Genomic DNA, 14459 nt, shown 5'->3' on the forward strand with positions numbered 1-14459 from the left:
CTGCGCGGCTGCGGGGCGGGGCGGGGCAGGCCGGGGTTGGTGGAGTATGCGGTGCGGGGGCGGGACAGGCTCGGGGTTGCGGGGCGGGGCGGCTGCAGGAGCTGGGCGGGAGTTGGGGGCGGGCTCTGGGGCGGGGCAAGCTTAGGGGCAGGGGTGGGGGCAGGAGCGGGGGTGGGGGCAGGAGCGGGGGTGGGGACAGGAGCGGGGGTGGGGGGAGTAGGCTGGGGGTGGGGCGGGGGAGGGGCAGGCCGGGGTTGGAGGGGGTACCGGCGTAGGGGCGGGGCAGGCTCTGGGGCGCAGGGGACCCTGCGCACTGGGCTTTCGGGGCGGCACTGGCACAGCGTCCCGCCTGGGTCTGCCCACGACCCCCACACTCCTATGTCCTCCACCCCTGCACCCCAGGGACCCCACGAACAGGCGGTGCGAGCTCCCGGGCTCCGCGCTCTGCAGCGCCCCTGCGCGTGGGGCGGCCTCAGGAGGCCTGGGCTCCGCAGCAGCGCCGGCCTCGGGCTGAGGTCCCGGAGCCAGGGCTGCACTTCCTGCTCAGCGGACCGCAGGAGTAAACTGAGGCACAGAGAGAGCCAGGTTCGCCGGGGTGCAGGAGCCGCACAGGGAGGATGGAGATTCAGCCGGGCCCGGAGTGGGGGGACCCAGCCGAGCCGCGGACCCCAGCGAGGCCGGGCGCCTGGCGCGGGCCGGCGGCGCCCCCTGCTGGCCGCGCGGCGGCCGTTTGCCCCCAACTCCCGACGCCTTCGAGGGTCCCAGGCACCCCGCAGCGGGCGCTTCCCAGCTCCATCCCAGGACTGGGCGGCGGGGCGCGCACCCCTGGCTGCAGGGACGCGGGGGCGCAGTGGGAAGGGGAGCTCTCTCACCGTCTCAGTCTCCGGGGGTCGCGCATAGAGGCCGAGGCGGCCCTGCAGGCATCCAACCGGCCTCACCCCTCAAATAGGGAGAAGGCTGGGACGAGGGGCCTGACTGGGACAGCCTACCCGGAAGGGGCAGCACTGGCCACTTGCCCACTCCCTACCTGAGGCCTGAGTGTCCGGAGTGCGCAGGAGGGCTTAGCCGTGCCTGCACCTGGGTCCTCCCGGGGGCATGGGTAGGAGGCCACGGAAGGGAAGGGGTTATTTGGTCCCCAGTGTCACCCAGGGAGGCAGGAGACCCAGCCACCGATGAGAACTGACACTTTAGAGGACTGGGTTTTAGGACGGCAGGGTGTGCCCCCGCTGCCCCTCCCATGATGACAGGGCACCTGCCTGGGTTGTGTTCAGCTTGTGCCCATCAGAGACACGGTCACCACTCCCCACACGCACACTGCACAGAGGAGAGCTGCGCTCTAGCAATGGCTTCCAGGACACGGGGCGCCGTGATCTGAGGGGTCAGTGCCTGGTGATGAGGTTGAGAGTGTCTGGAATCAGTGTTCACTGTGCTCACACGGGCCATGCTTTTATGGGACCATCTCCCATCTGAACTTGTCCGTCCTGCCCCGCAGACCTAATGGAATGATCTTTCCAGAAACCCCAGAACATGGGAGGCCATCGCTGGCCTGCCCACCCCACTCTGTGCCTGGGAAGACGCCGAAGACAAACGCTCTTTCAGTATCTTTTCCTGCCCAGTTGCTGAGTCGGATGCTGGGTATGCAGGTGGCAGGGTGGGCCTGCTGGGGGGAAGATGATCAGGCTGTGTCCAAGCTGCAGCCCAAATGCCCCCAGAAGAGGACACCATGAGCCAGTCCCAGGGCTGTGGGACTCCCACCTAGAGGGAGACAATGGCGCCAGCAGGACCAGCGGCCCCGGGGGGCTTCGTGCAGTGTGGGGTACCCCCGACATGCCCCGTCCTTGCTCTTGCAACCACCAACTTTGCCAGCAGCACTAACTGCTGCCTCCCTGAGGGCTCAGTCTACCCTGCAGCCTGTCTGGGCCACCCGCATTCACCTCTGAGACCCAGCACTTCATACCCACGGTCTCGGTGCCACATCCCGGCACCACCCCCATGCTCCCCTCCCCCCCGCACCCAAGTGTGGCGCTTCCCAAACCCCTGCCTAGAAGGCCACTAGCCCTGCCCGAGGTTTGCTCTCACACAGGCCCCTGGCCCACACCCCAGGTTGCAGGGAGAGCTCTCTCCCGGGCCCGCCCTCCGCCCTCCTGATCCCTGTTTGGCCTCCTCGTAGACCCCCACCTGCCCCATTCCCTACTAGAGCACTCCTAGAGGTAGGTCCAGCCTGGCCTTGGTGTCCAGGACTGCTGCCAGGACAGAGGACAGAGCAATCAGAGGCAAGGACCTGCCCCAGGACAACCAAGACAGCACGGTTGCCAAGAACCTTTTGTCAGAGATGCCTGGAGAGCGTTTCTGTCATTCCAACCAGGTCAGCCCTGCCTGAAGAGAGCATGTGACGCAGCGGGTGACAGGTGTGCAAACAGACAGCCCCTCCCTCCCTGGGGCCGGTTGTGGGACAGGCACTGGGGTGAGTCCGGCCCACAATCAGGAAGGCTTCCTGGAAGAGGAGGCCTTGAGCTGAATTTTGAAGGATATGAAAGGAAAAGTTCGCAAGGGTATGCGAGACTGCCAAGAAGGGGGTGCGGGGGGCCACGTGGGCAAAGGTTCAGCGGCGTCGGGGGTGTGGTCCCTGGCCACGGACAGCCTGGTGTCCTCGGGACAGGGTGGCCTCAGCCATGACTGGGCCAAGCTAGAGTCTCCAGATGCTCAGAAAGGAGCTCGGACTCCTGCCTGTGGGTCAGGCTTGCCTTTGAGAAGGTTCCCTCTGAGTGGGAGGCAACTGCAGGAGGACCTGTGGAAACATCTGGAAGGATTGGGCCAGCGCTGTGGGGTGTGATGCGGGGAGGGGACAGATCACAGTTGGAAAGGCGTTGACACTGCAGGTACCTGAACAGCCAAGCAGGGACGCCACAGCCTCCCTGTCCATCCCCCCAGGGAGAGCCACGCAGCTGTGCAGGTGGGTGAGGACGTCTGTGCTCTGCTGTGGAAGGAGCTCCAGGCCTCAGTTACCTGACCGCAGAGGCATGGCATGCTTCCAGCCTGAATGCAAGAGAGGCAGGATGAATAAGGACAGACCCTGTGATTCCGCTCAGGGCCCTCAGAGCCACAGAAACAGAAAGTCGAATGGAGGGTCCCGGGGCTGGGAGGGGACGGGGGTGAGTGTTTCATGGGGACAGAGCTTCAGTTTGGGAAGATAGCGAGTTCTGGAGACGGAGGGTGGTGGCTGCAGGACTGTGAAGGTGCTCAGTGACACGGAATCGTGCACTTGAAAATGGTGAAGATGATAAATTTTGTTGTGTGTCTTTTGCCACAATTACAAAAAAAGAAATAAAAAGGGAATGAAAAGATACATTCCTAATCACAGCCAGGATGTGGTTTGATCTCTAATCATGGAAATGTCATGCCTACTAAAAAATTACATTTAAAAAATGGTAACGGGGCCGGGCGCAGTGGCTCATGCCTGTAATCCCAGCACTTTGGGAGGCCAAGGTGGGTGGATTGCCTGAGGTCAGGAGTTCGAGACCAGCCTGGCCAATGTGGTGAAACCCCATCTCTCCTAAAAATACAAAAATTAGCTGGGCGTGGTGGCACATGCCTGTAATCTCAGCTACTCAGGAGGTTGAGGCAGGAGAATCACTTGAACCTGGAAGGCAGAGGTTGTAGTGAGCTGAGATCATGTCACTGTATTCCAGCCTGGGCAACAGGAGCGAAACTCTGTCTGCAAAAAACAAAAACAAAAACAAACAAACAAACAAAACAGGTAATGACAGCAAGATTGGCCAACAGGAGTGACAGTGAGGAGGAGAGTCTGGCACGCCCCTTGTTCCCAGCCGGGTGGTGAGTGGTCTCGAGAGCCCCAGATGCCTGAGTGGGATGGGAGCGTGTTTCCGGTGAGAGCTCCACAGCCTTAGACGCTCTGGGAACGGCCTGTCATTCCGCCCACAGCTCAGGGGTCCGTCAGTGGTGGCCCTGCTTGGTCCACTGTGAGTGCCCAGCCTGGACCCCGTCGCCCTCGCAGTCTGGGAGGCCCCAAAGGCAGGTGTGGGGATGCCCCTCCGGATGCATCCCCGTCCTGCGTCTGTCCCAGAGCTTGTCCTGTGTAGACCTGCTCTCCTGGCAGAGCGTTTATTTCCATTCTCTTCAAACAGAAGCTGCCCAGCGATGCTGGAATTGGGAGTTTGGATGAAAACGGCTCTCACTGTCACCTTCCAGCCCTCCTCACTTTACCCACCCTCTGCCTGGGCTCCCTGTCGCTTTTGATATCCTTTTTTTTTTCTTTTTTCTTTCTTTTTATTGTGGTAAAATACACATAATTCACCATCTTACCATTTTTAAGCGCACAGTTCAGTGGCCCTGAGCACATTCATCTGACGCTGCAGCTGTCACCTCCCTCCATCCACGGAAGTCTCCATCTTCCCCACTGAAGCTCTGTCCTCATGGAACACTCGCACCCCTGCCCCAGCCCCTGGCACCCACCTTTCCACCTCCAGTCTCTGGACGTGAAGACTCACACGCGGGTTTGTCCTTTGGCTGCCTGCACCTGGCTGCCGCATGCCAGTGTCTTCCTTCCAAGGACGTCACCCTCCCAGCTTCCAGCCAGGCCACAGCTCAGCAGCTCCCCAGGGCCTTCGGGCCTTCCCTTCCCAAGACAGACTCTCCTGAGCCCCTCAGCCCCCGAGCTCCTCCCTGCGAGGGGCGCTTTCAGCTGCCTGCGTTGGAAGTGGCCAATGCCAGGCCTGGTTCCCTTGGCAGAAAACAGCCTCACCGTCTCTCAGAAGACCCCAGGGAGGGCGGGTGAGGGTGGCGATGGCGGGACGCGGGCAGGGAGCCCTCAGCCCCGCCAGCTAGCGGGCAGCACGGAGCTTGCCAGGGCACGTCAGCAGCCTCAGAAAGGTCAGCCCCATCAGCAGGTCCAACCAGAGAGCGGCATTTGAAATGTGTGTGTGCACAGATTTATGTGCAGGGATGTTCATCACAGCATTATTTATAATAAAAAATTGGCACCAACTCACACATCCAATCAGAGAAGAAAGGTGAGGTGAATCATGGTGCATCCGAGCTCTGGAATACACCGTGGCTACTGAACATGAGATTTATGAGGGGTACTCGGACTTGAAAAAATGTTCATTCCATAAGGTCAAGCAGGGAAAAAGCAGAATGCAAGCCCATGTATGTCCCATCAGCCCTATTTTGAAATTCAATAAAATAAAGCATTTAGCCAGATAGATGGAGAGCAGGGGCCGTCAAACGTCCCAGGCTGGGCTGGAGCCCCATCTGTGCAGGGCCCCACAGGGATGCGTGCTGAGGGCTTCACAGAGGTCCTCCACCAAGAGGTGGGGGGACGGGGGCCTTGGGGGAATGAGGTGGGGTCCCAAGGTGGGCTCAGGCACAGTCAAGGCCTTGGACTGCACCAAAGTGATTCAGCTCACGGTCAGCTCAGAAAAGGCATGCACCAGCCTCCTCCTCCTCCTCCTCCCTCTCTTTGTCTCTTTCTTTGTCTCTCTCCATCTGTGTCTCTCTGTTTCTCCTTCCGTCTGTCTCTCCTTCCCTCTCTCTGTCTCTCTGTCTCTTTCTCTGTCTTTGTCTCTCTCTCTCTCCATTGTCTCTTCCTCATCCACTAGAATGACACAATAAGCAGGTTTGGCTCTGGTTGAATTAGTTTCACTAAATTTTACAAAAATAAACACCCATAAAGCTTCGGTCCCATTTTTAAGCACAAACACCTGCATGGGTCTCGGGGTGTCGGTGCAGTTTGCCTGGGTTTGGGGTTCCTGCTGGACGAGGCGGCCTCCTGCGGTGGCCGAGTAAGCCTGGGGCAGAGCCGCGGACACCCGAGAGGTTCCGCGCCCACAGTGCAGGCGCCACCTCCAGCCCGCGGTGTCCGAGACAGGCCCCCTTCCCCCAGAAAAGGACATAATCCCGATGAAATCGGGAATCTTCGGTAGGTACAAGCGGGCTCTGAAAGGGTGATGTGGAAGGAAACAGCCATTCTGAGCACATTTGGGTTCTCATTGTTCAGGAAAAGACACAGAGGGACCCAGGCCAAGGTTGGTGGAGCCAAACAAAACCGGAGTGGAGCTTTTTCCAGACGGTGCTTCCCAGGTCTGGCTGATTCAGGTGTGGGAAGGAGGCTGCCCCAGGCCGTTCCCAGGTAGCAGTGAAGTTGAGCCCCGTGCCTGGTTGACAGAACCTACCTCCACGTCAGGGAGTGACTGAAACAGCTCCCCAGGTGGAAAGAGAGCTGGTTCTCCGTCCCCACCTCGGAAGGCCTTCGGCCCCAGCGTTGGTGTCCCGCCCTGGCCCCCCTTGGGCTCATGTTCACAGGAATTCATCATTTCCCAGCTTCTAGATTACTCTGGGGCTGATTAAATTAGCGAATGCAATCACAATCTGAAGCAAGTTAATTGAGAGAATTTATTTGGGCCTGACAGTTTTATGCATGTTTGATTAAGTATTATAAGGTTTGTTTTTGATTTTGCATAATTTAACTTTAAATCCTGCATGGGGGGGCCCATCAACCATTAACGACCAAAATAAACCTCTTTTAAGATGCATCTTTTTATGATTTATTTCTGAATGCAATATCTTCCAGATTTTTTTGATGCTATTGCCAAAGTGACAAATATGTTTAAAGTAACATTTTGAGCCATCCCATTCACCCTGTAAATCTTCCAGAACGTATACAATTCATTAAAAGTTTTGAAAGAAGTACAAGTTAGCATTTATATTGCAACAAGTGACATATAAATGCGTATGTTTGTCTTCCAAGTGTGCCATAAAATATATCCCCCCTGTGAGCTCCTCGGAGCCATACAAATCGTCCATGCTCTGGGGTAATGATAAACTTGGTCACAAATCTTCACTGCTGTCAACGCAAAACTGTTCAATCAACAGGAATATGAGTTGTGTGTTTTGTGAAATTAGCACAGGAGAAAATACAGCCCAGACCTGGGTCTAGGGACATTGTGGCCCTGGGAGGAGGGCCCAGGGTGAGTGCTAACCTTGAATGCAGGCTTCCTTTGTAATCTGAATCTGGGTGTTATGAGGCCACTTGCATTAGGCAGCCAAGGGCCTGCTGCCCGGAGAAGACCAGGACCACCAAGAAGATGGGCAAGCAGCCCCGTCCTCCCCATGCTGAGAAGCTGGGGTCTCTGTCCATGAGCCTAGCCAATGGCCTGCATTCCATGAACATCACTGCTTTCCAACGGTGGTGTTTATTAAGCACTTATCCTGCCTCAGCCTCAGCTAAGGGCTTCGCATCATTAAATCTTCATTAATGGCCACCAAGGATAAGCCCAGCACATAGATGTGCATGCTCAGGAATCTGAAGTCGTTCACCCAACCGTAGAATCTCCTCTTGCAGCTTGGGATGGTGGGATGGGGACACTTCTGAAATCAAGCACATCTGTGATCCATGCCTCCCTAATGGCCCCTGACACCACTTACAAGGCCCCAGACACAGATCTGTGCCCACTGTCTCCCTCACCCCTGCATGGCACCAACAGGCTACTGGACACATGGTGCCAGGGCTGCCCCGGGTGAGTTACATGCCTGTGGATGCCAGTGGGCCATGCCAGGTTGAGGCCTGTGGCCCTCCAAAGTCCTTGGGCCTCCATTTTTGAAAATCCAGCACAAGCCAGGCACTTTAATCAGCCAGCCATCCAACCAACCAACCATCCAACCAACCAGTCATCCAACCAATCATCCAACCAACCAACCATCCAACCAACCAATCATCCAACCAATCATCCAACCAACCAACCATCCATCCAACCAACCAACCATCCATCCAACCAACCAACCATTCATCCAACCAACCAACCATCTAACCAAACAACCAACCATACAACAAAACAACCATACAACAAACCAACCAACCAACCAACCAGCCAACCATCCAACCAACCAACCAACCATCCAACCAACCATCCAACCAACCAACCAACCATCCAACCATCCAACCAACCAAACATCTAACCAAACAACCAGCCATACAAAAAACCAACCAACCAACCAACCATCCAACCAACCAACCATCCAACCAAACAACCAACCAACCAACCAACCAATCATCCAACCAACCAACCAACCAACCATCCAAACAACCAACCAACCATCCATCCAACCAACCATCCAGCCAACCAACCATCTAACCAAACAACCAACCATCCAACAAACCAACAAACCAACCAGTCAACCATCTAACCAACCAACCATCTAACCAACCAACCAACCATCCAACCAACCATCCATCCATCCAACCAACCAGTCATATCCAACCAACCATCCAACCAACCAAGCAAGTACACCCTGAGCCCTACCGCCTGCCAGGTACCAGGAACTCAGGGAAACAGAGGAGGGCACCTCCTTTCAGAGCTTGAGCTCCAGAGAGGTTGGACAAGAAAGCACAAGCATGAAAGTAACAAAGACCCTGAGATGGCAAAGGCAGTGGGGCCTCTGCACCCAGCACTCAGCACTGAGATCGAGTGATGTAGCCGGGCTTGGAAAGATCTGGACAGTGCCGGCAGGCTGAGGGGACCGCAGGGAGGGGAGGACCTGGGCTCTGAGGCTGCCCACTCTCTCCCTAACCTGAGTGTCTGCCTCCGTCAGGGAAGGGGATTCTCCCGCAGGGGCTCCGAGGGGCCCACTGCTCCCCATCCTTCCGAAGAGGACACCATGGGGAGCTTGTGTCCAGACCAACAGGGTACAGAAAGCCCTGGTCCAAGTGCTGCCCTCCAGCCTCCACCTGATGGCCCAAGTGACCTCGAGCAAGTTGCTGCACCCCCTGACCCCTGTAAACAGGGACAGCCACAACACACTTTCCCAGGTCGCTGTGACCAAGGCCCCTACCATGCTCAGTGGAGTGCCTGGTACACAGTTCCCCATCACTCCCCATCAGAGAACATCCAGAATGGGACGCCTTCAAACAATAAGTACCCCTTGGATTGCCTTGCCCTGCGGCCGTAACAAAGGACCACGGATTCCGTGGCCTTAACAGCATGCATTTATTTACCCTCTCACAGTCATGGAGACTGGAAGTCCAAGATCAAGGTGTGGGCAGGGTTGGGTCCTCCCAAGGCCTCTCTTCTGGGCTTGCAGATGCCGTCTTCTCCGTGTGTCCTCACGGTGTCATCCCTCTGTGCATGTCTGTGTCCTAATCTCCCCTTTGTCTACGGACACCAGTCAGATTTGGGCCCACCCTAATAACTTCGTTTTACCTCCATGGCCCTTCCTCCCTCCCTCCTTCCCTCCCTTCCTTCCGGTGGGTGCTCCGGTCTCCTGGAGGCTTGTCCACGCTGGGGCCAGCTTCTCCCAGCAGGTGCTAAGAGCTAAGAGGCAGCATGCAGGAGGCAGAGGGGAAGCCATGGGGCTTCTTCTGCCTCAGCCCAGAAACTGTGCAGAGTCCCTCAGGCCTCTGTCTGGTTGCAGGACAGTCACAGAGGCCAGCACAGTTTTGCAGGAAAGAATTGGCTTGGTCTCCTGCTGGGTAAGTGGGGACGTGGCTGCAGAAGGGTCTGGGTAGAGATGTCCATGCAGCTGAGAGGATGCTGGGCTCCTGTGTACTGCGTCTCCTTCCCTGGCCTCCTGTGTACTGCGTCTCCTTCCCTGGCCTCCTGGGTGGCTCAGCTCTGTGGGGCCACAGGCCCCACCCCACCCCAGAGACATGGAGAGGGGGTTTGTCATTGAACTTGAAGTCGCACTGGCTCTGTCCAACGACCAGTTAAAATGACTCTGGAGGCTTCCATTCTCTCCCATCCCTTCCCCTTCCCTGGCCCAAACCCTGCAAGGTGGCTGGTGTCAGAGATCAGGCCTCCCACAAGGTGGCTGGTGTCAGAGATAGGACTCTCTAGGCCTCTACTGTCCTGGCAGCAAGAGCCACTCCCTGCCAGGACCCTGAAGTCAACCAGCTGGATAAAGTCCCCACAGTGACCCCATCCTCGGCCCCCAGCCCCAGCAAGTGGAGGGACAGAAGGACGGTACTGGAGGGGTTGGGGTGGGCTTCAACATGTCCCACAACCAGGGGTTGCATTCTTTCCACCCACTCAACACACCTGCTCAGCACGCGCCCTGGGCCGGCCTCGGTGGGGAAAGTGCTCCTTCCAAGCAGGGGTTGGCTCGCTGTCCCTGCAAAGGTAGGACAACCCCAGGTGTTCTCAGCCGCACGGCCAGGGGTCCTGTCCAGCTTGGGGGCTCTGCTTTGGCAGCGAGCACCACATTCGGCCCCAACTTAAAGTCTCCCACAGACCTGGAGCCGCTGGGTCCCTCCTGCGCTTGGCGGCACTACAGGCACCAGCCCAGCAGATGGCGCTAAGCCACTGCCCACAGCGCAGCAGGAGGCCTGACGGGTACAGGGACGGGGACAGGGACGGGGACAGGGAGGCTGATGGGGACCCCGGCTGGACCTCACACGTCAGGACAAACCCGTGACAAATCCCCAGCACACGGTGGTCCTGGGGTGACCGAGCTGTGGCCAGGCCGGGGACGCAGGAGGGCGCAGAACCCGGGAGTGGGCAGAGGACCAGAAGCAGCTGCGGCCGGGGAGGGAATCGGTGTCCTGGGAAGCTACTTGCGCTGTGCACGCATGGACTGCGTCACGAGGCCAAAACCCACGGTGGCCACAGCAAGAGAGCCCTGGGCCAGCGGAGACACAGGCCACCAACAGGTGGGGGTGGCTTTGCGTGAGGAGGAGGGGGAGGCAGGAGACAGGGGACAGGGGGTGTGACGGAAGGGGCAGCCCAAGATTGAAGGTGCCTCCCAGAGATGGGGCATTCGAGCTGGGTCCTGAAGGGCGAGTAGGAGCTCGGAAGATGGAGAAGGGACAGAGAGAGAGAAAAGGCAACTGTAAAGAGGTCCAGGCTCCTGCCCTGTACCCTGGTTTCACAGGGAGTTAGGGGAGGCTGGCAGTTCTGGAGGGTCAGCCAGGGAAGGGCGACCCCCACTGTCTTCTGTGAAGGGTGCCAAGGGGTGGCCTCAAGGACAGCGTCCAGCCACGAACACAACCAAGATCAGAACCCACACCCGGGGCACAGACGCTTCCACGTGTGTGGAGCTTGCAGATTCTCCAAACCGAAATTCAAGGCAGACAGACGGGACTTGCCCTATAACCCAAGGCACGTGAAGCGTTTCCCCGACCATGGCGCCTCTGCTGAAGTCAAGTAATAAACAACTCCGCACTTAAATACTCATTCTCCTGGAAAGGGCAACCAGGGCTCCCCCTTACTGTCCCCTCACCCCAAACCCCAAGTGATATCCCAACCTTGGAAGCAATGGGCAGCAGCAGCAGGGTCAGCCCGTGAAGCCACCCTCACAGCTAGAGTGGTCATCCCCATCCGTGGACAAGCAGAGACTGGCGGGGCAGGTGGCTGACCAGAGAGTGTGGAACCATCAACACAGACAAGGTGACAAGGGGACAGCTGCACCCTTTGGGAATTCAGGACACAGAACCCTCCTGTAGGGAGAAGCACGTGACTGCGGGCCCAGCCTGAGGTAGTGGCGAGTGGGGACCCCAGCTTTCCTGGAGATTCTAATACAGGAACATGTTTCAGGACACTCGGGCTGACATGCACTTCTTTTTATTTGTCCAAATCCGGCTTTTTTTTTTTTTTTTTTTGTTCATGCTGAAAAAATAAAATCAGAAAGTACAGAAATGTTAAAAAAAGAGTAAAATATATTCATCTCTTTAATCTCACCACACACAGATCACCTCTGCAAACATTTATCTGCTTCCAGGACTTCACCCAGAAACGGACACCTAGGGGTATGTCTGTGCTGATGAGGGGTCACACTAGATGTGACTTTGTGAACCACTTTTTTTCTTTCTTTTTTTTTTCTTTTTGAGACAGTCTCACTCCGTTGCCCAGGCTGGAGTGCAGTGGCGCAATCTCAGCTCACTGCAAGCTCCGCCTCCTGGGTTCATGCCATTCTCCTGCCTCAGCCTCCCCAGTAGCTGGGACTACAGGCGCCCGCCACCACGTCCAGCTATTTTTTTTTTTTTTTTTGTAGTTTTTTAGTAGAGACGGGGTTTCACTGTGTTAGCCAGGATGGTCTTGATCTCCTGACCTTGAGATCTGCCCACCTTGGCCTCCCAAAGTGCTGGGATTACAGGCGTGAGCCACCATGACCGGCCTATGAACCACTTTTGACTCAGCCTGGGGGACTGTCTTCTGGGCACAGTTGGCAGTGGGTTCACCTGACCCTGTTTAGCAGCAGAAGCTTCAAGGCCTGTTCCTAATTTTGTATTTTCTTAAGGAAGGTCCCTTAAACCACAGAAGCCTCAGGCCCCACAAAACCTGCATCCGCCCCTGGCTGCAGGACACACCAGGGTCTGGATGCAGCCAGGGCCAGCCACAGCCTCACTAGCTGACCGCACCTTTAAAAGTATGCGCATTGACAGCTTTGTTCTGACGGCCACACCCCCCAGGAGACCTCCCTGGCCTTTGGCTTGGGTGATGCTGACCCACATGGAGGGGTCTCTTGCCCAGCAGTCGTGGGACATCCCCTGTATGAAGACCATATGTCTGACATGGCACTTGCCGCCCTTTCTGGTTATTTGCCCCTCAGCCTGTCCCTGTCACAAGATGACAGGTGCCTCGAGGGTGGGGGCTCTGCTGTACCTGTGTCCTTGGTACCCAGAGCAGGGTAGCAGCGTGGGGGCAAGTGCAGGCACGCATGCTGTGCTTCTCTGGGCGGGTGCACAGTGGGAAGCAGGGGGTGTCTAATCCAGAGCTGGAGCCAGGGGACTGCAGGGCAGGGAGGACACGGGAAACCCACAGCAAGGAGCAGGGCTGTGGCTCTGCTCCTCCCATGGCACAGCCACCAGATGGGCCAGGTGTGAGCCCTGATCCATGGACATGCAACCACCCTCACCAGCATGCGAAAAGTCGAGTGACGGGTGACCACCTGCTTTACATGCCACCCTCTTTCTGGCCACGGGCGCCATCTCACGGTGCCGGCGTCCCAGCATGAGCCACGTGGGAGGGGAGAATTATCTTTGGTTAGTTTGTCTCTAATAGTCCTTAAAACAGAAGACAAAAAATGAAGACAGGCATCAAGATGCTATTATCTCAATGTTTATATATTTAAAATGTTTTATTTATTTTTGTGGAGGCCATGTTGCCAGCCAGGTCGCCCAGGCTAGTCTTAAAACTCCTGGGCACAAGAGATCTGAGGCCGGAATGACAGATGTGAGCCACCACGCCCAGCCTTATCTCAGTAGCTAAACGTGTGGATCTGCCTCACATCTGGAGAGGCAGAGAGGTGAGCCACCAACAGGGCTATTGAGGAAGGAAGGAGACCTGTTTATTGATTTTAAGTTTTTTGTAGAGACAGGGGCCTCACTATGTTGCCCAGGCTGGTCTCAAACTTCTGGGGCAAGTGATCCCCCTGCCTTGGCCTCCCAAAGCTGTGGAAAGACAGGCGTGAACTAGCGCTTCTTGCCTGACACGTTTCTTTCGGAATATTTGCCGCCAGCCATCGGTAAAGAAAACAGGCTCTTGGCCTTTTTTGCTGTGCTACCTCCTGGTGGCCTTTGCTCGTCCAGATGTTCCTCGAACTCCTGCTCATGTCGGGTAAAGGCGGCTCTCTCTCCTGTGGCGGGGATGGGGCCACAGTGGAGAAGGTAGCTGTGCCAGCCCTCAAGGCGGCCCTGGTCCAAAGGACGTGGGCCCAGGAGCCAGCTCGCCGTCCCGGGAGGCCTGCAGCCAATGACGGGCCTGGTGGGCAGGAGGGCCCAGCCCCCTTGTTCTAGTGCCTTGAATTTGAAGGGCCACCCACTTTACGGTCGCCCCAGGGGCTGCTGACCCTGCCTTCCCCTCCTACCCAGCAGCCACACCCAGGAGCGCTCCCCAACACATTCCTCGCTGGAAACCCCCAGGACAACCACCAGCCTGTACGAATCAGGCGTGAGGACACTAACACAAGTCCCCTTCCTTCACTGGGGTGGGGGGCGGGGGGCGGCCCTGGGGCTGCTGCTGGGCCTGCTCGTGCTCCGGAGCTGTCCCTACTTCGGCTGCCGACGTCGCCGCCGGCCCACCGGGCCTCGCAGCTACACACCCGCTCCGTGCCGCCCGGGTCCGCGTGGTGTCAGCCGCCCCCACCCTTCCCCGCCCTCCTGGAGCCAGGGGGGCGCCCCCATTCCCGCCGCCGCCCTGTCCTCCCAGCCCCAGGCCCGGGCCGCGCAGGAGGCCTTCGCACACGGCCCCGCGAGGACCAGACCTGCTCCCGGTCCCTGGGCCGCCCACCCCCGCCGGGAAAGCGGCTTCCTCCGGGGCCCGGCCCCACCCCAGCGACGGCAGCAGCCCGCCGGGTCGCAGACACCTCAGTCTGGGGCCAGGACCACGGTCAAGCCCTCTGCTGGGGCCAAAGGACTGCTCCACGGAAGCGCGCCTGCGCACTGCCTCTCCAAGGGATGCGGTAGCGCGTGCGCGGAGGCGCGGCCCAGGAACGGCAAGCGCAGGCGCAGA

At 57.8% G+C, this 14459-nt stretch overlaps 1 long non-coding RNA gene across 2 annotated transcripts; it reads left to right on the plus strand.

Moving 5' to 3' along the window:
• Positions 1 to 312: 312 nt before the first annotated feature.
• Positions 313 to 3360, plus strand: LOC104008053 (uncharacterized). 2 transcript variants are annotated; one of them, XR_008537209.1, is made up of 3 exons: positions 313 to 585; positions 1516 to 2408; positions 2932 to 3360. It is a non-coding gene; the product is annotated as an uncharacterized LOC104008053 (long non-coding RNA). The 2 variants fall into 2 exon arrangements; XR_001721094.3 differs by lacking the exon at positions 313 to 585 and having other exon boundaries at positions 660 to 2408.
• Positions 3361 to 14459: the final 11099 nt, after the last annotated feature.

The sequence above is a fragment of the Pan troglodytes genome, chromosome 11 (assembly GCF_028858775.2).
Source record: "Pan troglodytes isolate AG18354 chromosome 11, NHGRI_mPanTro3-v2.0_pri, whole genome shotgun sequence".
Taxonomy (NCBI): Eukaryota; Metazoa; Chordata; class Mammalia; order Primates; family Hominidae; genus Pan; species Pan troglodytes.